Source organism: Zonotrichia leucophrys, chromosome 12 (assembly GCF_028769735.1).
Source record: "Zonotrichia leucophrys gambelii isolate GWCS_2022_RI chromosome 12, RI_Zleu_2.0, whole genome shotgun sequence".
Lineage (NCBI taxonomy): Eukaryota > Metazoa > Chordata > Aves > Passeriformes > Passerellidae > Zonotrichia > Zonotrichia leucophrys.
Genome location: NC_088182.1, coordinates 1377267 through 1383266, shown reverse-complemented (window position 1 = coordinate 1383266; position 6000 = coordinate 1377267). Strand labels below are relative to the sequence as shown.

Sequence of the window (6000 nt, the reverse complement as noted above, 5' to 3'; positions counted from 1 at the left end):
ACAAACAAGAACACCATTCCTACCTGCTACCCACGGCAGCACGTGGCTGTGGATGACAGTGAATGAATGAGGGAAATGTTTCCTTCACCTAAATCCCAGTTAAAGCGATACAGTTGTTCCGCAGGCAAACATTGTACCCACCCTGCGGGGCTCTGGGCGCTGCCAGGCAGCCACAGAGGGCAGGAAAATCAGGGTGTAACTGTGGGGAATAACCTTGGCTAATATTTAAGGACAAATAATTACATAATCCAAAAAATAAATGAAATATTAATATTTTTTGTTCGCTGCTGGTCATTCTGGCTGAAGTTTTGATGTCTCGTTAGTAATACCCCCGTGCAGTAATTTTAGTGAAGAGGAACTCCAGTGACACTCGCTATTTCCAGAGTCTGGAGCCGATCCTGCAGAACGGCCGGGACTCTGATCAGCCAAGGGCTCGCACCTGAGTCACGGCAGAGGTGACGGCACCTGTGCAAGCAGGTGCTCACCTGAGCCCTCACTTCCCGCTATTCTGCGCTCCCCAAACAGCGCTGACAGCCGGTTTACTCAGTGTTTACTCGGGGTTTACCCTCGCAGCCTCTGTGCCCGCTACTCCCGTGCGTTCGCCCCCCGCTCGCTCCAGGGCTCTGTGCGGACCCCCCGGAACAAAACACATCCGAGTCCCCAACCGGGGGGTGACGGCCCCATCACTGACCGCAGGGACCCGGGGGTCATCCCCGTCCCTAACCGCACAGACAGACGGGTCCAACCCCGTCCCTGACCGCACGGACCAGGGGATCCATCCCCGACCCTGACCGCACAGACAGAGGAGTCCCTCTCCATCACTGACCGCACGGACCCGGAGGGTCTCGCTGTCCGCTACCCCCGCCCGGAGCGCGGCGCGGGGCACGCTGGGAGCTGTAGTCCCGTGGGCCGCGCCCCCGCGGCGGGGCGGCGGCGGCAGGACTCGCTTACCCAGCGTGCCCCGCCGGTTATTTAAGGCACGGCGGCGGGCGCGGAGCGCAGTGACCATGTGGACGCGCAGCTAAGGCGGCGGCGGGCGCAGCCTCCGGGAGCGGGACCGGGAGCGCCGCCGGTATGGAGCTGCCGAGCCGTCCATAGCCCGCCCCGCCGCCTCCGCAGCCAGGTACGGCCGGGAGAGAGCGGGCACGGCACGGCACGGCTGGGCTGGGCGGGGAGGCAGGCGGTGAGTGGCTGTCGGGGCAGCCCCGTCCCGCAGCCCGAGGGATGCAGCCCGGTGCTGGGTGGGGACACAACGGGGATGCAGCCCGTTGCTAGGCGGGGATAGCCGGGAATGCAGCCCGCTGCTGTGCAGGGATGCGTTCCCGTGCTCGGCGGGGATGCCCGGCCGCCGCAGCCCTCGCCGGAGCGGGCAGAGCCCCCTGCGCCGTCCCGGCGGTCCCGGAGCGGGGTCCCGGCCCCCGCAGCACCGCGGGCCCGGCAGCGGGGCTGCGCCTCCGCTCCAACTTTCCCCGTGTTTTTGCCTCGGGGCTCGGCTGCGAGCGATGTTTGGCGTTATGTAAACACTTGTGAGCGCCGATGGGGACTTGGCCATGGGCGATCTTCCTCTTAAATGGTCAAAAAGCGGGCAGCTGTGGGTGGATGTTTCGGAGGGTCCCGCTGACTGGCCTGACAGGCCAAATATTTGGCTGTTTCCTGGACTACAATAACTGGACTTCGGCGGGGGAAGGGGTGGGGGCACATGTACATTCCCCATGCGTGTACGTGGGATGTGCCACGGTCCCGAGCGGCTCCAGGGCTCCGTGCCGAGCGCCCCAGCCCTGCGGGTTCTGGGGGGCTGCTCGGGGGGCACGGGCTCCCTGTGCCCCTTTTGGTGCCGCTTTTCCCGCAGGGAACACGCTCCGTGCAGCGGGACCAGCCGGGCTGCCCCGGCCCTTCCCTTGCCGGCCCCAGGTGGGTTCGCTCTGGCCGCCGGAGTTTGTCTGAGCAGACTCCAACAGGTGAAAGGCTGGAGTTGGATTTATTGCCGTGCAGCGGTGCCGTGCCTGCTCAGCCGCAGATGGATCGGCCTGCGGTCCTGCTGCTCACAAATCAGGAAGGGAGAACGTGGCTAATACAATCCAGATCTCTGCCTGATGAAGATTTAGTGGCTGCGAGTCGTGCGGGGAGTAGCGTGTGTGGGAGCCGCTGGTTTTATTTGTTAGCGAGGCTCGGTACCTGTGCATGTGTTTTATTTCTCAGCGTGTGTTTAGCTGTTTGCTTTGAGGCTGTTTTGCTGGGCTCGGGAATCAGCCCGGTATCCCAGGACTGCAGACGGGTTCGCCGGAGGGCTGGCTGACTCTGAGCCCAGGCCAGAGGCCCGAGGTGGAGCTGTTTTCCTTGCAGGGCTCAGCTGCGATGCCATGTGAGGCCAATATCCCTTCCTTCCCCTCAGTGCTTCCTCTGTGGCCACCTTAATGGGCTACCAGGCACTGGATTTCTTCTCTGTGCCTTAATTTACACCAATTTCCTCGCACAGCAAGCATTCCCCTGGTCTGAGTGCCCGGTGGCTGTGCTGGTGTGTCTGGAGCAGTAACAGCATTGCAGGCTGGAGCAGAGCTCTGGCTGCCCAGCTCAGGCTGCTCGGTGGGTGCAGAAAGCTGTGGCATCCATCAGGCCAGAAATGCAGGGTTAACAGGACACGTGGTGAAACAAACGTGGGAATTGACCGCTGTGGGACCCAGCAGCCTGAGCTGGTAGTGCTCAGTGTGCCTAAACCAAAAGAAGGAATCACTGTGAAAACAAAACCACAGTTGCAGCGTGTTTCAAAACAAGCTGATGCTGAGCTGATTATTTCTAATGTTTTCTTTAAGCTGCCTCTTGTTTGTCAATAACAGGGGTTTTTCTTGTTAAAATACCTTATTTCCCCAAGATTAAAGTGTTTGCTTAGATGAGGTTTTTTTCTCCCATCTGCTTGTTTTGCAGTGTTGATTAAGCCTTGGAAATAGTTTCCTCTTACCAGGTTTCATAAATTAGGAAGTAAACAAACAGGAGTAACTTTGGTTTGCCTTTGCAATCATGGGGTGGAGCTTAGCTCGGGGAAATGGTTTTTATGAGATGTGCTAATCCTGAACACCATCGTTGGAGGGTGGAGGAGGCCTTGATGAGGAGCACAGGAGGGAGAGCATCTGGTTTATTTCTGATGGTGGTTGGTGGAGCTGCAGGTTTGGGTGAATGGAGCTGTTCTGGGACTGATGAGCAGGGTGGAGGGGACGTAATGGACAGTTGTGACCTCTGGTTATAAACGAGAAGTGTAATTTTGGGAGGAATTCTTCATTGAAAGGGCTGTCAGGCATTGGCAGGGGCTGCCCAGGGAGTTTGTGGAATCACCATCCCTGGAGGTGTCCAAGCAATGCTTGGATGTGGCATTCAGTGCTCTGGGCTGGGGATGAGGGGAGGATTGGGCACAGCTGGGACTCAATGATTCTGGGAGTCTTTTCCAGCCTCGGTGGTTCTGTAACATGATCTTATCCACAGCACCATCAACCCTCTCCTGTTCCCTCAACAAACCTGTTTGTAGCCTAGAAAATGCACAAATTGAGTTCAAGTGGAGAAATAATCTCAAATCCTGCAGCTCACAAGTGAGGGAGAGCTGCAAACCACCATGTGCTGCTGTTGTGTGGTGTGAGCTCTTACTCTGACTTTGTAGTGACTCCTCTGCTAAAGACAGCCCTGAATGTCCCTGACAGAGTGGCAAGCATGAGAACTGCAGGGGTGCCAGGTTTGGGGTGAATTCTGGGGATCCAGCTCCTCCATACTGTGTGAGAAAAGGGAACAGCCTGGAGGGCTGGTCAAACTGGGGGGGTCCAGAAGTCTGTTCTGGAAGCAGCAGCTCCTTTTGGCTGCTTCTCATCAGATGAGCTGGTCTCTCCTGGTAAATTGCTGAAATGGACAGCATTGAGGTGGAACTCCTTGTTCAGTGCTGTCAGGCAGGATTAGAGCAGATCCCAGGTACCCTGGGCCCTTGTCTGGTACCTGCCCTTGGATTGGAGCAGGTGCTGCTTGTTCTGAGGAGCTCTTGGAGCAGGTGGAGCTGCTCTTGGCCACCTGGGCTCGTTTGTGCCCCATCAGGCAAGAGAGCAGTGCCACCTGAGCTGCCCCAGCGCTGGGGTGGCATCAGGGGCAGGGCAGTGCCAAGGAGCAGCTCTGGGACCCTCGGTGCCAGAAAAACATTGAGGGGCTGGAGCATGTCCAGAGATGGGAATGGAGCTGGGAAGGGGCTCAGCCTGGACAAAATGATCTCAGGGGGAAATTCTGGCTCTGCACAGCTCCTGCCAGGAGGGGACAGCTGAGGGGTCAGGCTCTGCTCCAGGGAACAGGGACAGGAGGAGATGGAACAGCTCAGGCTGGGCTGGGCAGGCTCAGGGTAAATATTAGGAAAAAGAACTTCACTTGAAAGAGTGAAAGCACTGAAATGGGCTGCCCAGGGAAGCAGGGTGTCCCCATCCCTGCAGATGTTCAAAGACTCAGCAGATGTGGCTGTTCCTGCCATGGCTGGGTGGGCACAGTGCTATCAGTTCAACTCAACACCTGGAAGGTCTTTCCCAGCTTCCATGGTCCTGTGGTGCTGCCTGGTGTGGTGGCTGTGCTGGCTGCTCAGCACTCTGCTTTGGAATATCTGATGTGTCAGCTGGGGAGTCTTTGAGACATTATTACCCCATAAATACAAGCTAGTTGTAGTTGTAGGATTGTCTTAAAGCCAGGAGGAATGTGAGGCTCCCGTGGGAGGTGGGATGAGGGTAGTGGCTCTGTAGTAGCTGGTAGACGAGCTGCTGGCTCGCCCGTGGGTGAGTGTGAGGGAAGGCAACCTCAGCAAAGCAGCTTAGGGAGACCAAAGGGTTTAGAGGCAGAAAATCATGTGCTGCTGGAAGGTTATGTAAATGTAACATCTCTTCACAAGGAGACTGTGGTGTAAATCCTGGTTCCTAAAGATCTGCATTACTGTATGTCCCAAATTAGTTTCTTCTGCTAAGATAGCAACAGAAGCTCAAGGTGCTTGGGTGGCCTGGAGCCTTTTTTTGTGCTGTTTATGTGGGATAATGCACAGGGGGTGTTAAAAGCTGCCCAGTTTCATCCAGCGGCCTGTGCTGGGTGGGGACAGGTGCTGCTTTACAGGCTGGGAGAGCAGTAGAGAGTGTCCTGTGCTGCAGGGCAGGATGCTGGCAGTGTCCATGGCTGTTCCAAGTGATCCCTGTGCAGCCCAGCCTCTCCTGGAGGATGCTGCAGGAGGCAGGATGCCAGAACTGCACAGGCTTTGATCTGGCTCGATATTCCTGTCTAATTTCAGCTCCCCATGGACACTACCAAAGGACTACAGCAATTATTGCCTAATTCTCTGTCTTGGCATGAGCAGGCAGTGGCTGGGGATGGAGGCAGATCCCTCTTTCCAGGGTGCTGCAAGTATTTGTTTCAATTAGCAGAGGCATCCAGAGGATCTTTTGTGGCTCTTGCTTGTGCTCTACCTGTTGAGAATGTACATTTCCAGGTCTTCAGGGCATTTGTGGTTTATGGGACCAAATTTGCTGAGAAAAGCTGTGGCTGCTTTGTCCCTGGAAGTGTCCAAGGCCAGGCTGGACAGGGCTTGGAGCAATGTGGGGTAGAGGAAGGTGTCCCTGCCCATGGCAGGGGGTGCAATGAGATCATCTTCAAGGCTCCTTCCAACCCAAACCATTCTGGGATTGTATTCTGTGAAAAAGATGAAATGGAAACTACAGGAACTGTAATTCAAGCAAGGAAAGCTGCAACATTCAGCTGTGGATTCTGAACTCAGAGGAGTTTCATTTTCATGCTTGTGGTTTTGGTTAAGCTTGTTAAAACGTGGATCAGAACTTCCTAGCAGCGTTCTATGGAGAATAAAATGTCAGCTGATATCTGAGCAAGTTAACCCTCAGGAGAGAAAATGGGCTGGAAACGTGCATGGAAGTCTGTGTTGCTTGGTTTTGGATTTGTGGCTTGTGGCAATGTAACTGCAGCCTCACGTGCCAGAACACCAACATGAACAGT

At 56.0% G+C, this 6000-nt stretch overlaps 1 protein-coding gene across 1 annotated transcript in view; it reads left to right on the top strand.

The window, feature by feature from the left end:
* The first annotated feature begins 983 nt into the window (after positions 1-983).
* The window catches only part of ITPR1 (inositol 1,4,5-trisphosphate receptor type 1), a 160142-nt gene continuing 155125 nt past the window's right edge, over positions 984-6000 (top strand). The window contains exon 1 of the mRNA XM_064723957.1: positions 984-1123. The gene's annotated coding sequence lies outside the window, so the exon portion shown is untranslated. The remainder of the gene's footprint in view (positions 1124-6000) is intronic.